The sequence below is a fragment of the Cibotium barometz genome, chromosome 57, assembly GCF_041138505.1.
Source record: "Cibotium barometz isolate CiBa-2024 chromosome 57, ASM4113850v1, whole genome shotgun sequence".
NCBI classification, from domain to species: domain Eukaryota; kingdom Viridiplantae; phylum Streptophyta; class Polypodiopsida; order Cyatheales; family Cibotiaceae; genus Cibotium; species Cibotium barometz.
Genome location: NC_141102.1, coordinates 34,224,703 through 34,244,265, shown reverse-complemented (window position 1 = coordinate 34,244,265; position 19,563 = coordinate 34,224,703).

Below are 19,563 nucleotides of genomic sequence, written 5' to 3'. Positions count from 1 at the left end.
AAAAGTAAAAAAGTAAAAAGTGAAAAGGTAAAAGGGGAAAGGTAAAACGTCTAGGGAAAATATGTATATATATATACATCAAAAAGTGCACTCATAAACTTGCCTAATATATGTTTTAGGTTAGAGCGATCATGTTGACGTAACTTGACACCCAAAAAATTTACAATTTTACATAGTTTAGGATGTTAAACACTATTTCTGGTGCCAGATGGGTTAAGAAACACAAAAGACGTGTTTTGGAAAAACTTTAGTCAATCCAAAAATTTTCCCAAAAAAGCCAAAAATTCTCAAACTTGTCCAAGGCATCTGTAGGACTTTCTAACACCCCATATTCACATGCACCTATGATCTGGGCATGTATAGAGGCCTATTCAGATGAGAGTGCATGTATCGAGCTAGGTGCATACTAGCCTACACTAGGCTCATGACCTTATTAAGTTGGAATGCAATTTAGTATTGTACAAGGATCTATACTAGGGGGGCTAGTGATACTTCATCAAATTTTGAGTCAATGGAAGGATCTCCAATCCCAAGAAGTGAGAACCCTAACTAGATCTCACGAGAGTCAAGCCATCTAGCAGTCTTTTTGACTACGTGGCTAACTACCTCAGAGGTTCGGCCTCAACCGCTACCTCCTAAACCAAATCTTACGACCATATGATGAAGAAGTTGAGGTTAACTTCAGCGAGACACCTGGTGTATTCTCATCATTGCAAGTAGGGAGCGTTTACGTTGACATCCTATCCATATAGCTCCTGTTGCACCTTCTCCAATCGTGACCATCAATCCACCTCCTACACAAGTGCTTATGCTCGATGGTGGTAGGACATTAGAAGAAGTGCAGGTAGTAGAGGCACTAATCGAGGCTACTAGAGCAAAGAAAGAAGAGACTTTGCAAGTGGCATAGCAACAACGATTAGCATCCCAAACAGCCCAGTACGCCCAAAATGAGTCCCAAGCCAGGACTGCATACGGTAGTGTCCGACAAGTCTCATCTCGATACAAGCAATACCATTGTGTCTACCTCAGGGAAATAGCTAGGCTTGCAAATCATGGATCAATGTCTTCTCACAAATGATTGGGAGTATGATGCATCAATAGAGACTCTTGTAGATTTTTCCACAAGCCAAGCTTATGGTGTTAGTTGGGAAGGGATTGTTCAATCAATATCTAGGGCCACAATAGAGGAGGAATGATTGCAGGGTATCTGTGATTGCGTATATAGGGTCATTGAACATGAAAGGATCCAAAGACCTATGGTGCAAGTTGGGACATCCAAAGTAAGAATGCCCACAATGAGAGAAATGGCAACATATCCTACTTTCGTAGTATCACCCCGCTAAACAATGGAATAACCCACATCCTCTAACCCACAAGGCCATGCTACAGGGAATCAAGAGCATACTAGCATGAGCTTCATCTTCTTAGATTCTAGAGCTTCCCCCACCCAAGACAATACTAGTACATTGCCTCATCTAGTGGCAAGCATCACACAACCAACTATGGCACCTATGATGACTGATGCAAAATTACCTTTGAGCCACATGACCATGGTTACCATGGTAACCAACACCACTTCACACATGGAGCCCCTTGCGCCTAGCATATCTAGTATTACCATTCTCAGAAGGGTCACATCTTATTATAGTGCACCCATGAAACATCTCTTCCCTAGAGCAAACTCTTGGTGCGAGACCGCCGACTGCCCCTAATGCCTACATGATTAAAGCACCTATTGGGGTACTAGTAGGACATATACCTTATGTTGCACATCTAGCCCCACTAGGGTTAAGACCAATGCATCCTCATGCAATGCCACGTGTTGTACCTCCACCTACTCCTATCATTGCTCATGTTATGTTAGCACCAACTCTACCCACATACCCAATTACTTTTGCATAGGCCCTAGGAAGAGTGGTAGCGAAAAGAATAGCTCCTGTTGTGAGAGATGGTGGTTGATAGAGCAATGGAAAGGCTGCCTAGATAACCAAGCTAACTCATAAATTCACTAGAGATGGTGATCCTAGGAGACATTTAGAAGTATTTGATGAAGTATGTGAGGCCCTAGGAGAGCAAAATGAGGTTTCCAAGACCAATGCCCTTAGTCTAACATTAGATGGTAAGGCTAGGGATTGGTACAGAACTCTCAAGATCGAGGAATGCTTGAACTTCACCACTCTTAGGAGATTGTTCTTGAAGAAATTTGTGCGTGAAGGAGTCTTATGGGGTGTAGCTTCACAGCTACACAAAGTTGAGAGGGAAGGAGAGATATCCAGACAAGAGACTAATCCCTCGGTTCTATTGAGAGCCTTGATATCCCAAGCTCATCTACATCTTCATCTATGGCAGTACATCATGAGCTTGAGAGGGGCTGTTGGCGCTGTACTAACCATGTACCTGCATGGTCTTTGATCACTTCAATTCCAAGAAAGTATCTCAACTCACCAAGGTCTTTCATGTCAAATTTCCCACTCAAAGCTTTCTTGACATGCATCACATATGCACCATGATCACCTGTGTGATGATCAAGTCATCCACATAGATGACAAGTAAAACAATCCCATGATCTGTCTTCTTCACATAGAGTGAAGAATCTGCTGTAGAAATCTGAAAACCAAGAGAGATAAGATATCTGCTCATCTTATCACTCCAAGCACGAGGTGCTTGCTTCAAACCATATAATTCCTTTTTCAATCTACATACATGAGTGAGATATCTTGGGTGTACATACCCTTCTGGCTGTGCCATATACACTTCCTCGTGTAGATCACCATTTTGAAATGCATTTTTGACATCCATTTGATGCATTTCCCAACCATTAGCTGCAGCCATAGCAATGACTGCTCTCACTGTTCCCATCTTTGCCACTGGACTAAATGTTTCATCATAGTCCAAACCTTGGGTTTGTGCATAACCCTTTGCTACCAATCTTGCTTTATGTCTTTCAATGGAACCATCAGACTTGCACTTCACTTTGTAAACCCATTTACAACCACCAATGACATTTTTGTCCTGTGGTAGTGCAGCCAAGTCCCATGTATCATTATGAACCAATGCGTCCATCTCAACATCCATTGCTTTCTCCCATACATGCTTTCCAATAGCTTCTGTATAGCATGTAGTTCCACATGCTTCACCATAGATGTCATATATGCATAATGCATAGCAAAATCTCGATATGTCAACTTGTCAATGGGATATCTGACCCTCCGGGATCTCCGCAATGCATGCGGATCACTCTGAACACCTGTCACTCTAGCATGTGGTGGCACATATCTATCCTACCTTGCACCAGGTGTGCGTAAAATAGGTATGCCAAGCTCCTCATCCAAACTCTCTGAACTCGATGACTCATAACCTGTAATTCCAATGCTTTCAACCTTTTTCTTTCCTTTATCCATGGCACTACTCCCAGTGCTCACACTCTCATGCCTCAAACGTCCTGACCATGGACGTACAATACTACTCTCAGCTTCTGCTGGCCCAGACATAGTAGTAGAACTAGAACTTGCTTGTGGCAAGTTCACACGCACATCTGCTTCAAGTGACTCAATGACACCCTCATCCTTTGCTTTGTACCAACTAGCAAGCTCATCAAACACCACATCTCGTGAGATGATCACTTGTCTAGTTTGTGGATTATAACATTTGTATGCCTTAGGATCCAACTTCCTTCTTCTTTCATCAGGCACATTTGTATGCCTTAGGATCCAACTTCCTTCTTCTTTGTACCAACTAGCAAGCTCATCAAACACCACATCTCGTGAGATGACCACTTGTCTAGTTTGTGGATTATAACATTTGTATGCCTTTCGATCCTATGCATATCCAACAAATACACATTTTTCTGCCTTAGGATCCAACTTCCTTCTTCTTTCATCAGGCACATGTACATATATGCATCTAAAAACTTTGAGGTGTCCAATGTTTGGCCTATAACCTGTAAGCCGCATCTCTGGCGTACTTCCATGAATGGCTGCTGTAGGTATTTTATTCAGTATATACATTGCAGTAGCACATGCTTCTGCCCAATAATAATCTGGCATGCTCTTTTCATTGAGCATCGCCTTGGCCACTTCACATATGACTCGATTCTTTCTCTCAGCCGCCACACCATTTTGTTGAGGTGTATACCTGCAAGTCAATTGTCTTCTTATTCCATGCTTCCTCAAGAAATGCTCAAAAGCATTTGAGGTGTATTCACCATCTCCATCTGTCCTCAAACATTTAATCCAACAGCCATATTGCTTTTTTGCAAAAGCTTTGAAATCCATAAACTTTTCCAATACTTCACTCTTCTCTCTGAGAAAGTATATCCATGTCATCCTGCTGAAGTCATCAATGAATGTCACATAGTATAAACTGCCTTTGATAGATGGGTTTTGTGCAGGACCCCATACATCACTATGTACTATCTCAAGTGGCCTGCTACTCATGTTTCCTTCTCTAGGAAACCGCAACCTTTCCTGCTTTCCAAACTGATAGGCTTCACAAACATGCATATGTCCATTATACTTGAATCTGGGTAGCCCACTAACAATGCCTCTTGTTTGCATGTTCTTTAATCTTTGTATATTGACATGTCCAATCCTCTTATGCCACATATCAATGTCATGTACCACATTCCTGCTTTTAGAGAACATGGCTGATTTTAGCTCAGGAATCCTAGCATCCAGCTTAAACAATCTGCCTTCTTTCTTGCCTTTAGCAATGACTCTACATCCATGTTTAAAATCCTCAACGAAGCAACCATGCTCGTTGAAACGAACCCTGTAATCCCTGTTCCACCATTTGACCAACTGAGGCCAAGCTTTTTGTGATCGAAGGCACATACAATACATCTGACATAGATTTTGTTTGACCATTGTGCATAACCAATGGTACACTTCCAACATGTGTAATGGCATGCTGAGTATCATCTCCTATTTTCACACAGAAAAACCAGTAGTAATTTTGCTCTAAATTCTTCAAAAATTGAGCAACCAAGCATTCATTAGCTCAGCAATAGTGTCCACTATCTCCATGTAAGAGGAATTTGTCCAATTGTTTAAGACCAAGGATTAATTGCTTAATTAAAATCACTCTGTTTCAATGCAACCAGTCGATAGACTTTTTAATCAGCTCATTCCCAGCTCAATTAAGCATAATTGATCAAATCAACCATGTAGCCCTCTTCTCAAGTATGTGTAGCAACCAATTGCTAAAGCAATTGTGGAAGTAATCAAGCAACCAAGTGATAATCAATCTCCTCGCTTCAAAATGATCAAAATTTTGCTATGTTTTTCTGTCCAGAATGCGCCGCCTGCATTTGAGGGATATGGGAGTGATGGTGAGGTATACAAGTGCCCAACACACTTGGGTATGTGTGCAACCAATCAATGGTTTGATTTTAGCCAAAAACATACTCCAAATGCATCAAATCTTGAGTTGCTTTTCTCTGTTTTGTGAGAGCTCAAAAACCAGAATTTTTCACACATTCAAATGCATTCAAATTGCTCCAAAATCACAGTTGGGCTTGCATAGGAGTTGCCAATACATTCCTCCTTGTCAGATACATGTGTCTTTTGCTAGATTTACATGTATTTCCACCATACATCAGTGCTTCCAAACTTTAATGGTGGAAAGCTTCCAAAAACCAGAATTTTTCTTTGCTTTGATTTGCTCTAGTTTGCTTTGTTTTTGCCTGAATCACCTGCAATCCGCTCAAGGATGTTTAGAAGACCTTACCCAGTAGGCCAAGCTCTCAGATCTGATAGTAATCGGTGTGCTCCAAGCTTCACAGCTTTAATGGCAAGCTTCACAGCTTCAATGGCAAGCTTCACAGCTTCTTCTCCCTCTTCTCTCACTCATAAACCCTAATAAACAGCACAAGGCTCTGATACCATGTCATGTTGAAAAAGCGGTAGAGGGAGAGGAGACACACACACAGGAGCAAAACCTAATGTATATTGCAAACCCTAACCATAGAGGGAAGCCATCTCCCTAACCATAGAGGGAAGCCATCTCCCTTCTCACACAATGCATAAAGCCATAATCCATAATACACACACATCTAACCCAAGCTAATGTCCACACACTATGACCAGCTGGACACACGGTCATTTATGTCTCACACATGTTCCTACCTAACATGCCAGCACATAGCATAGCTGGCTCACACTGACATCGAGCTTGAATCTCAACAGGTTCTTCCAAAACTGAACCCAAAAAAAAAAACTTCCCTCGCCCAGTAGACAGGCGATTCCTCCGGGATATTTTTATTCTAACGTAGTCAAGAGCCTTAACTAACCAAACTAATCCGACCAAACCCGTAAGTCACATGGTCAGATCAAGGAAGAGACCTGCACTTGGATCATAGAGACCAACGCTTTTTTCCTTATCAAGAGGCACAACCATTGATTCTTTTCCATAGAACAAAGACTATCTGGGATTTGCTTTATCTATCGTAACATAACAGAATTGAGTCTCATTTTAGGGATCCATCAGTCCAGCCTAACCCCATCCAATCCCATGGGTTAGCCAACCACCCAACCACTGTAGTGATAGGATCCATTTGGAAATTTGGTTATGTTGTCCCGGGTACCAAGGAAAAGAGTTCCCAGGCCCCCTAGCTAGCATTTCAAGCAAACTTCAAGATAGTCACACCACTTACACACCCAATATGAAATTGCTTGTTTCACAAGATTCAGCTGTCTTTAAAACAATCTTTTAATGAAACCATAGTATCATAGATTCAGCTGTCTTTAAAACAATCTTTTAATGAAACCATAGTATCATAGATTCAGCTGTCTTTAAAATAATCTTTTAATGAAACCATAGTATCACTGATCATAATCTCCCAAAATATCCAGCTTGAATTCTAATTTCTAATCATTCCTGGAAGGAAAAGATATCGAGCTCTAGTGAGGCGGTGGACACTGATGACCCGCCTGGGGGATAGGCCCCGCACTTACACCACTGGCATGGTTGGTGAGATCTTGGGTGATATGCGGCCAGTGGGATGACAGGCTGTGTGACAGCCACTCTAGAGACTGGCATAGTTATAGCGCCAGCTCATTTAGTCGGGTTCACACTATAGAGAACCCGTGTATGTATTTGGTTGAGTACCTTTCATATTGTGTGTACTCTTATTCTTGTATATGGTGTGTTGAGTGTTGAGTAGAGATGAAGAAGATTTTCAGCCTCTCACCTTGTGTGTTCTCTATTAGGGTTTTGTGAGTGTGTGTGTGTGCTTGCAAGAGCTCAAGCTCTCTTCCCCCCCTGCATCTTTTCATGGTATCAGAGCCTGGTTCGTGCTAAGGGCTGAGCTGCAAGCAAGAGAACCAAGCGGTACGAGGGTAAGAGCTTCAACTACTCTTCCCTATTGTGTTGGTGACTACACCCTTGTCGGGAGCTCTACGGGAGGCACCGGCAAACGATCTCCGATTGAGGAGCTTTCTTCGCGGGAGTGAAGCTATAGGGCAACTATACAATCCTTCGGACTATAATTTTCGGGCCGAAAACGCGTTTCGGGCGCGTCTGGACCTCCGTTTTTCAGAAAGCAGTCGATTTCGAGCACTGCGGGTAAGTCATCGATTCTCTGCAGAACTCTGTTTTAAGAACTGCAGGAAGACAGATTGACTGTGCAGACACTGTGGGTGCTGCAAAGAGGTCTACAGTTGCCATTGGGTGTATGTATATGCATTGAAGTCACTGGTTGTGACATTTGAGAGTACTACAGTACCGCTGTGCAGAAAATACAGCATTTGTGCAGAAAAACCAGAGTGCAGTTTCTGGTAAAATTGTGTGTTTGGCAAGATGTCTAATGATGGCATAACACAGATTGTGGCTGAGAAGCTGGATAAGAATAACTTCCATGCTTGGAGGTTTAGGTTGACAAATTTCCTGATGGGAAAAGGCTATTGGGACTACATAGAAGGTGAGCATGAAGAGGCACCGGAGATACCGGATATAAATCCGACTGCTGCAGATGTGAAAGAGTTTAAAGACTGGAACCAAGGAGCCAGGAAAGTAATGTATTGGCTTTCCATTAGTATACAGGACACCATGATTGGGCACATTCAGGATGCCAAGTCCCCCAAGGAGGCGTGGGACACCTTGGTAAAGCTTTATGAAACAAACACCAAGGCACGTAAGATACCGTTGAAGAATGAACTTCATACTGTGGAGAAAAAGGGCATGTCTGTGAATGACTATGCGCTGAAGATAAAGGGTATTGTGGAATCCCTTGCATCTATTGGTGTGTCAGTAGATGATGATGACAAGGTGGAAGTCTATCTACGTGGTCTCGGGCCACAATACAAGGCGTTCAAGACGTCTATTCAGACTCGGGAAAACATTCCCAACTTTACAGATTTGGTGTCTATGCTGATTATCGAAGAGAAGAACTTGGGTGAAGACCAACAGTCTTCATAAAGTAAAAACAGTTCAGAGCAACAGGCCTTCTACACGAGTTCAGGAAGAGGACGAGGTAGAGGAGGCCGTGGACGCGGTCAAGGAGGTGGCCGAACAGGTAATCAGAATTATGGCCAGCAGCAGCAGCAACAACAACAGTCCCAGAATCAACAACAACAACAACACGCAGGTGGAAGAGGCAAATTCAGAGGCAGGGGGAGCCAAAGAGGCCGTGGAAATTGGCAAAGGCAATATAATGATGCACGTGAATGCTATTATTGTGGTAAGCCTGGACATGTGCAGTCAGAATGTTATAAGAAGCAGGCTGACATGCAAAATGGGAAAGTGCAGCAAAACAACTATGCATCCTCAAGCAGAAATAATGAGGATAATGAAAGGTTGTTTGTTATGCAGCATGTCGTGAATGCCATGTCTGAAAATGTTGATGCAGCACAAAACGATAATGTATGGTATGTGGATTCAGGCGCTTCGAACCACATGACGAGTCATGGGGAGTGGTTCAAGGAAATGAAAAACCCGGAAAGACCAGGTTTTGTGGAAACAGGGGATGACACTGCTCATCCAATTGCCCACGTTGGAGATGTGCCATTGTCTATGCAGGATGGCAAAGTGAAGTACCTTGCAGATGTACTTCATGTACCGAACATAACCAAGAATCTGGTTTCAGTTGGCCAGATGATTGAGCAGGGTTTGCAGGTTCGGTTTAACCCTGATGGATGTTATGTTGAAGATTTTAAAGGCAAGTGCAGGTTGGTTGCAAAAGGCAACAGAGTGGGCAGAATGTTTACGTTGAATGTAGACATGCCTGAAATGAGTGCTGCAATGTTTGCAAATGGTTCAGGAGTTGTTGCAGACACAGACATATGGCATAAAAGAATTGGACATGTAAATGTTCAGAGATTGAAGTCTATGCAGACAAAAGGAATCGTGACAGGGCTGCCAAAATTTAAGGTGGAAGGTATGTAGAAAATATGTGAAGCATGCCAATTTGGGAAGCAAACAAAGCATGTGTTTCCACATAACAGATATGTGAGCAGAAATGCACTAGATGTTGTGCATTCAGATGTATGGAGTCCTACGAAGACCGTGTCTATGGGAGGCTGTAGGTACTATGTCACTTTCATTGATGACCACACAAGGAAAGTGTGGGTATATTTCATGAAGGAGAAGAGTGAGGTTTTCACTCACTTTCAGAATTTCAGAGTTTTGGTTGAAAAGCAAACAGGAAAATATGTCAAGTGCCTAAGGTCAGATGGAGGGGGAGAGTACTTCTCCAATGAGTTCTCTGAATTCTTGAAGAAGAATGGTATTCGGAGACAGTTCACATGCAGATATACTCCGCAGCAAAATGGAGTTGCTGAGCGAAAAAACATGCACATTGCTGAGATTGCGCGAGCATTGATGGAAGAGAAGAATATGCCGTATTGCTATTGGGCTGAGGCTGTTTCTACAGCAGTATACATCATGAACAGGACTCCAACTGCAGCCATACATGATGTAACTCCAGAGGAGAGGTTTACTGGCAGAAAACCAGATTTGTCTCATCTGAAAGTCTTTGGATGCATTGCATATGTGCATGTGCCAGATGAGCTGAGAACCAAGCTGGATCCGAAAGCTGAAAAATGTGTGTTTATTGGATACTCCCTTGAGCAAAAGGGATACAGGTGTTATAACCCTACTACACGTGAGTTGAGGGTAAGTAGGGATGTTGTCTTTGATGAGATGAGCAGTTGGTATGCTGCTGAAAAAGAAGCTGTTGGGGCTGATGTGAGTGGAAGTGTGGTTGCACAGAATGCAGGTCAGCAATCACAGTCTTTGGGTGGACCAGGAGAGTCCTCATCTAGTGGGTCTGTTGATAGACCATGGAGTGGCAGGCTTCGTCATAATACCAATCCTGCAAATGTGATTACTACATCACGTAAAGGAAAAGAGAAAGTGGTTGAGCCCCTTGGTATGCCTGACATTTCTGCAGGGCATTCTCATGTTGATGGAGAGTCTAGTGGCTCAGATATGAGCCTTGATGAGGAGCTTGGGATCCCAGCTATGAGAACACCTGGTGTAAAGAAGGCTATGGAAGCCATGAATGAGAAGCTGCGAAGATCTGGGAGAGTGAGAAATCCTGTGCAGAGATTTACCTATGATGGTTATGTGGCACATCACTATGCATATATGGCAAAGGTTGTGCAGGTTGTTGAGCCCACATGCATTGATGAGGCTATTGGAAATGTGTGTTGGGAGAAAGCTATGGATGAGGAGATGGATGCACTATATGGAAATGAAACTTGGGATTTAGTGCAATTGCCAGAAGGCAAGAAAGCCATTGGATGCAAGTGGGTGTACAAAGTTAAACATAACAGTGATGGAAGCATAAACAGGTACAAGGCTAGATTGGTAGCCAAAGGATATGCGCAGACATATGGGATTGATTATGAGGAAACTTTCAGCCCAGTTGCCAAGATGGCAACGGTGAGAGTTGTGATAGCAGTGGCTACGTCAAAGCAATGGTCTTTACATCAGATGGATGTAAAGAATGCATTCTTGCATGGGGATTTGCAAGAAGAGGTGTATATGTTGCAGCCACCTGGTTATGAAGATGTGGGTCACCCCGAGCATGTTTGCAGGTTGAAGAAAGCCTTGTATGGCTTAAAGCAAGCACCAAGAGCATGGTCTGACAAGATTTCGGAATATCTTGTCACTATTGGCTTTCATGTAGCCAATGCAGATTTCTCATTGTATGTGAGACATGGTGATAGAGGAGTTGTGCTTGTTGTCATCTATGTAGATGACTTGATCATTACGGGGGACCATGATGCAGAGATCTTTGATGTAAAGATCTTGCTTAAACAGAAGTTCGAGATGAAGGATCTGGGGGAGCTCAGATATTTCTTGGGCATTGAGGTGATTAGGTCACCACATGGTATTGGATTACTGCAGAGACAGTATGGCTTGGACATGTTGTCCAAGTATGGTATGACAAGCTGTAAGCCTATTTCTGTGCCATTGGATCAAAATGGCAAGTTGAGTGCAGATTCAGGAGAGATATTGGAGGATCCTACTATGTACAGGAGCATAGTAGGAAGTTTGATTTACATGACGATCACCAGACCAGATTTGAGCTATGCTGTTGGGTTGGTGAGTCAGTTTATGCAGGTTCCACGGAAACCACATTTGGATGCTGTGAGACGCATACTGAGGTATGTGAAGTCTACTTTACAGTGTGGACTATTCTATGAGACTAGGACAGAGATATGTGTACATGGGTACACAGATGCTGATTGGGCTGGTAGTATTTCAGACAGAAGATCTACCAGTGGATTCATGTTTTCTTTGGGGAGTGCTGCTGTGACTTGGAGCAGCAAGAAGCAGCCTACGGTTGCTCTATCGAGTACGGAGGCCGAGTACAGAGGAGCTGCTATGGCAGCATGTGAGGTAGCTTGGTTGAGAAAGCTACTTGCAGATTTGGGTCTATCAGTGGATAGACAAGTTGTCATTTTCTGTGACAACATTAGTAGTATACAGTTGGCCAGGAACCCAGTCTTTCATGCTCGTACGAAGCACATAGAGGTCCACTACCACTTTGTCAGAGAGAAGGTCTTGGCAGGAGACCTTGACCTTGTTTATGTCAGCACAGAGGATCAGGTAGCTGACATCTTCACCAAAGCATTGGGTACAGAGAAGCTCCGCAAATTCAGGGCTTCGCTTGGTGTACATGAGATGGAGTTGAGCTCGAGGGGGAGTGTTGAGATATCGAGCTCTAGTGAGGCGGTGGACACTGATGACCCGCCTGGGGGATAGGCCCCGCACTTACACCACTGGCATGGTTGGTGAGATCTTGGGTGATATGCGGCCAGTGGGATGACAGGCTGTGTGACAGCCACTCTAGAGACTGGCATAGTTATAGCGCCAGCTCATTTAGTCGGGTTCACACTATAGAGAACCCGTGTATGTATTTGGTTGAGTACCTTTCATATTGTGTGTACTCTTATTCTTGTATATGGTGTGTTGAGTGTTGAGTAGAGATGAAGAAGATTTTCAGCCTCTCACCTTGTGTGTTCACTATTAGGGTTTTGTGAGTGTGTGTGTGTGCTTGCAAGAGCTCAAGCTCTCTTCCCCCCTGCATCTTTTCAAACAAGAGTAGATCCCTCAAACCATCAAGCCAAAGGAAAGCTCACAAAAATTCATGTAATCTAAAAATCCTACTTTTTCTTTATTCCATTTAATGATTTTCTAATTTTTGTTTTCTTTAAAATGAAAAATGATGTTATGCCTTGTTGGAAAGGCTTTCCCCCTCTCTTCATTCTTTAATTCAGCCTTTCTTTATCCTAGATATGTAATCAAATTCTTAGAATTAAACTTTTCATATTGTTTCTTTTTAAAAAGTGGAATTTGATTAGTTTAGAATGCTCTAAACCATTTGGGATAATTTCTAAGTAACTTGAGAATGAAAAAAATTAAAAAATGGTCAGCCATACAAAGGAGGTTATGGCAAACTTTTTTTAAATTTTGTGAAATAAGTTTTATTTTTTATTATTCAAAAAGAGTAATCCCCACCGTTTGTGTATTCTAAAAGTGTTATTTTCCTTCTATGCAAAGAAAAATGCATATTAGAAATATTTTTATTATAAAAGTGTGATTTCCATTAGAATTAATTTCTATGCATAGAAAGATGCATATTGGAGAATTTTTTTATTCTAAAAGTGTTACTTTCACCAATATTGATTTTTATACATAAAATGATGCATAAAAGAATTTTTTATTATTATAAAAGTGTTACTTTCATCAAAATTAATTTTTATGCATAAAAAGATGCATAAAAGAATTTTTTTTATTATAGAAGTGTTACTTTCATCAAAATTGATTTTTATGCATAAATAGATGCATAAAAGAATTTTTTACTATAAAAGTGTTACTTTCATCAAAATTGATTTTTATGCATAAATAGATGCATAAAAGAATTTTTTTAATTATAAAAGTGTTACTTTCATTAAAATTGATTTTTATGCATAAATAGATGCATAAAAGAATTTTATTATTATAAAAGTGTTACTTTCATCAAAATTGATTTTTATGCATAAATAGATGCATAAAGAGTTTTTTTAAATTATAAAAGTGTTACTTTCATCAAAATTGATTTTCATGCATAAATATATGCATAAAAGGATTTTCTTTTATATAAAAGTGTTATTTTCACAGAAGTTAGATTTTATGCATAAATAGATGCATACACAATTTTTAATATCAAAATAAGAGTTCTCTTTAATCCTCTGTTTAAATCCCATGAATATTGGTAAATGAATAAGTAAATACTCTATGAGAGAAAATTCTACCGTTTCATATTCTCTAAGATGGTAATGAGAAAACTCAGAAAAGAAAACTGTCGAAGTTTGGAATTTTAGATAAATGATTAATTTATTCTTCATAGGAATTCGTGATTAGTTTAGAAATCAGTTAAGCAAATATTCAATGAATGAAATTCAGAATAATAGTAATTGAAATCTCACTCCCTTTCGAGAAAGATAGTTCAGGAAGAACCTTATCAGACTCGAACCCAGAATCAGACTTTGACCAAGACCAACCTCTTCGTCAGTTTCAAGGAAAGACGATGTGACCAGTTTAAGAAAATAAATCAAATCACCCATCGAATCTGAAACTAAGTTGAGACCCTTTGATTTTGATCTGAGGATCAAAGTTGCAGAATTCGAGGAATTTTGTTTGGAATTCAAACCTACGATCTCAAAAAGTCTTGGGATATGGATTTAAGATATACTCATTGTATTCAAAAGAAACTCAAAACTGAAAACTTGCATAGAAATCTTGTTTTCTTAAAGGACTGTCTTATGCCAGAATGTTGGAGGGAGCATTTGGTATATGTGTTTTTCTAAGGGAAGTTTGGTTGCAACGGCTGGCAACGAGGAGTGTTCAAAGGATGGCTCACGTAGCAAAAGCCTACCCAGGTCTTGACCAGCCTTGGTATGGTGAAAAATGGTGTGCTTCCAGTATGATGGGCGAGAGCCGATGAAGCGATCCCTGAGTGAAGTGCTAGGACACCTAAGGAGGATCCTGAAGGGTCCTGACCAAGCGATGCACAGGCTCACGGTGCTTAGGACATGTCGTGGAGGATATATATGTATGATGACGAAAAATTATTGTAATCTGTTACTGGATCTCGGTTTGTTGACCATAGCTAGTCTCGACGGAGAGTCCATACCTATTTTTGAGAAACAAGGAACTGGATGAAAATTTTGAGTTATGATATCTGTAACCAATAATTGTTTATCAATGGATTGTTTTATAAGTTAAAGTTTAAAGAGGAGTGTGTGCATATCTGTATTCTAAAGCAAAAGTTAAGAAAGACATTCAATAATGGGTGGGTGAGTACTTGTCTGGTTCCACCAACTCCAATGGTTGGGCGGTGGCTAACCTGTGGGCCGGATGGGATTAGGCTGGAATCAGTAGAGTTTTAATAATAAATTGATTAATAGGAATACGCTTAGTTAAATAAAAGCCTGAAGACTTCTCTAATGAATAGATCAACGGCTGTGCCTGATTCAATTAGGAAAAAAGCGTTGATCCCTTCAAGTTAAGTTTGTAATAGTTTTCCTTCTATCTGGTTTATTTAGATAAAGGTTAGTACGGTATCTTGACTTCGTTAGAAAAATTGGTTAAGAAAATAAAAATGGTGGAATCGTCCCCATTTTCCAAGCATGGGAAATTTTCCCGATTTCGGTTTTTGGAATGACCACCAGCTTAGTCTCGTGCCCAGACATTAGAGGGTGACGCCTCGAGTGGGAAACCTTGCCCCGTGCATGAAGGAGCTGCTTCCGCTTCTGAGCTACTGTAAGGCCCCCGACCCGTAGGGCGGGGGAGTCCTTTTGATAGGCAGTTAAGTCTCGTGTTATTTTCCGATTGACGACACCTCGATCTCGTAGAAATACGAGGTTACGAGCAAACGGACGGACCTAATTCTATCTCGCAGGGGAAGCGTAGTCATCCTAAAGGAAATTCTAACCTCCAGCACGGAATGTGCGTGGAGATGGAACAAGACCCACACTTGGTTCAAGGAAGCCAACGCCTTTTTCCCCCGTATTTCAAGAGGCACGGCCGCTGGCTCGGTCCCCTAAAACAAATCTTGTTCGTGACTCTAATATTCCCTAAGTATCGTAAGTTACGACTAGTAGAAAGCTACCCGACTGATCGGGTCCACCCATCCTTAGAATGGTACCGTCAGGGCATCCATTCTCCCACTTTCCACGCACTCACCCATTCAATTATTTTCTAATTAAGTCCTATCACACTGTGAAACACTTAAAAACAAATTCCTTTGTTAATTAATTACACTTGATTCCTTAAAGGAAATCTTCCTTAGCATAACATTGAAATCAACGAACATACTTACAGTGAAAAAATATTTACAAAGACCCTGAAACCGGGCCGATATTCCAATCCAAACTCATGTCCAAACCATAACCATAACCACAACTGCATCGATAATCTAGAATTCGATCTTCCAGCCTCAACCAGCTGGGTAAACCTCACGGACCGTCTCCCCTCGTCGTCAGCCAGACGATGAGGGCCAAGCCGTCCTGTCACCCCCTCAGGTACTGACGCTTGTACCAAACCCTCTCGCTCTTCGGAGGGGACGTCTCCTCATGAGGTGGGGGTTAAGTCACCGCACTAGCCTGGACCCACAGAACTAGGCAGCATATATACATCACCCTGGTGGTGAAAACTAATTCCCAGTGGCATAGGAGGGGATTGCCCTGGGCCGACTCCCGGCCTCGCTATATCCTCCGCCCGTCTACACAGGCAAGCACGGAGTTAGCTAAGGGGGGGGAGAAGCTGTACCTGCATGTTAGCAATAAACCAGCAGTATATCCAATAGAAAGAAAGACATAGCCTTTGTTCAATGAATTCACACATTAACAAAAACCATCGTTTTGGAAAGACAATGATTCAAAAGCAAGATTATTTTGCTATAACTTTACTTAAGAGTAACCATAAGGTACTTTAGGCCATCTATACTAGGGGTTTAACCTTGGTTCCTTTCCTATTATTACGAATCTTAGCATTAAGCTTCATAAGAGAGAATTTTTACTTAAACTTATTAAATGACCAACCTGGTTATCGTTTTCATGCCTATTCACTTCAAGAGGGGCGAAGTCGATTGCAGGGACACGATTTGCTTCATTCCCTCCTTGGGCAGCGCGCGGTTCTTCAATTCGGCGGCGTTTCGGCGCCATAGGAGCACTAGAGTTTTAAGAGGATAGAGAGAAAACGAGGTGAATACAAGAGGTTGGGAGCGTGGAGAGAAAAGAGAGAATTCTATTGGTTCAAACGGATTTGAAAACGGAGTCCGTTTGGGGTAGGAAAAGCTTGTTGGGCTTATGGGCAGGAACGACCTCTTAGCCTAAGTTTAAGTCGCCGCATATGGGGGGGGGGGGGGAATTGAGAGGGGTGTCCTTAACTGGGAGAGCTCTTGAGAAGAGTGTACGTCTAGGGAGGCCTAGGGAAGAGTAAGGCAAGGGGTAGAGGAGAAGCACACTTTAAGTCTATTCACACGGGGGGGGGGGGGGGGGGAGAAGAGTGTAGGACATGTCCTAGAGCTTGAGAGAGAGCTTGCGCGTAGAGGCTTGCTGGGGGCTTGTCTGGAGAAGGGGGCTGGGAGGGTCCTTTTATAGGTGCTGGAGGGTGGACGTCCGGGTACGGGAGGGTGACACCTGGGTGGTGTAGGTGTCCGGGAGAGGGTGTGGGCGTGAGACACCTGGGGGTGGAGGTGTCTCGAGGAGAGAGAAAGTGTGACACATGGGGGTGGAGGTGTCCCCAAGAGAGAGAGAGCGCGACACCTGTGGATAGAGGGTTCTGGGAGGAGGGGGTACGTGTAGGGGTGTGCTGGAGGGTGCGTCTAGGTCGTGTACACGCTTGGGTGCCCCGGGCGGATTGTCGGTTTTTTTTCACGGGCGGCGCCCGTGGTGGGGCCCACGCCGGCCGCCCGCCGCCCGGGGGGGGTCAAAAAATATTTTTTGACGGAAATGTCCGGCCTTGCCCTATGACCATGGAGGCGTATTCCGTTCGTTGATTAGACGCCTGGATAGTTACTATTTTTGGTCGGAAGTTCGCAGATTAAAGGCTTAAAAGCTTGATTAAACCCATTCCGGGTACCCGTTTTTAGTTCAGAAAAAACTATTTTAAGCGTAAAATTACACGTAGATTCCAAATTTGGATTCAGAATTACAAATTTCTAAGCAAAAATGGCTCATTTTCCAAAAATAGAAGTTTTTTGATCGGAAAAATGACAAGCTAAGATATATTTTTCAACTCTGAAGCAAGTACAGTGTTATTTACAATGGGTATGTTACATCCTTCCCTACTAAAAGAACTCGAGATGTCCTCATCTCGGCACGAACTCTGGGTAATTCTTTTGGAGGGTTGACTCTTCCTCCCAAGTGGCATCCTCCTCAGGGTAATCTTTCCATTCCACTAAATGTTCCCTAAGGATTCTATTGCGAAGCACTCTTTCTCTAGAGTCGATGATTCTATTAGGTCTCATTTCAAGGACTCCCTGAGTTGGCATTACAATTTGTTCATCATCAAGAACATGATCAGGATGAGGCACATATGGCTTTAGTAAGCTAACATGGAATACATCATGGATCTTGAGGTGGGTTGGGAGGCGAAGTTTGTAGGCATGTTTTCCCAAACATTTGATGACTTCATAAGGCCCACAATACCTTGGACTCAGTTTCCTAAATTTTCCAAGAGATAAAGAACTTCTCTTTGGCCGCACTCGAAGAAAAACTTTGTCTCCTTGCTGAAAAATTCTGTCAGATCTTTTGGTATCAGCATAATGCTTCTGTCGATCCTGGGCGGCTTTAATATCCTTACGAATAGCTTTGGTTTGTTCTTCCATTTCTTCAAGCATTATCCTGGAGGCTTCGACCTTTAGAGTGGGGTCAGAAAAATTTAAGGGGGATAAACATTCCTGACCATAAAGAGCTTTGAATGGTGACATCCCTATGCTTTGGTGATAGGATGTATTGTAAGAGAATTCCACTAGAGAGAGATACTGAATCCATTTCTTTGGTTCACGCCCACAATAGGCTCTCAGGATGTCTTCTATAACCTGATTAACTCTCTCAGTTTGACCATCTGTTTCTGGGTGGTAAGCTGTACTGAAACAAAGTTGTGTTCCAATAGCCTGGAATAATGATGTCCAGAACTTTGAAGTGAAGTCAGAGTCCCGGTCACTGACTATTCTTTTTGGCAATCCATGAAGCCTAAAGATTTCCTTGATGAAAAGGCGGGCAATATCAGAAGATTTAAATGTCTTCTTTACTGGGATAATATGGGTGACTTTGGTAAGCATATCCACAACTACTAAAATAGAATCATACCCTCCTTGTGTTGTGGGAAGACTTGTGACAAAATCCATACTGATACATTCCCACTTCATCTGAGGAATGTCCAAAGGTTGGAGTTTCCCGGGCATTTTGATTCTTTCAGCTTTAATCCTTTGACATGAAAGGCATTGTCTGATGTATTGAAGGATATCTCTCTTCATTCCAGGCCAAAAGTAACTTCTCCTTAAGGCATTCAGGGTTTTTGCATAACCTGGGTGTCCTGCTACGGGGCTATCATGAGCTTCATACAAGATCATCTTCTTTAGTGCAAGGTCTTTGGGAATACATAACCTATGCATGAAGTAGAGGCATTCATCATCGAGGGTGTATCCCTTGATCAATATATTTTCCTTTTCTGTGGGTGCCTCCTTGTGAACCAGGCTTACTAGCTTTTGGTAATCAGGGTCATGAAGTGAAACCTGCTTTACCTTCTCTAGGATGGGGTTATTTGGCATAGAGATTGCACTTAGGAAGGATTTGCGACTGAGGGCATCTGCTACAACATTATCCTTTCCAGGACGAAATTTGATATCAAAATCAAACTCTTGCAGAATCTCAATCCACCTTCTTTGCCTCATGTTGAGATTGGGCTGGGTGAAGATCCACTTTAAACTCTGGTGGTCAGTTACAAGCAGAAACTTACGGCCTAGGAGATAGTGTCTCCATAACTTGAAACAATGAACAACTGCAAGGAGTTCCAAATCATGGGTGGCATAATTGACTTCATAGGATTTAAGCTTACGAGAAGTGT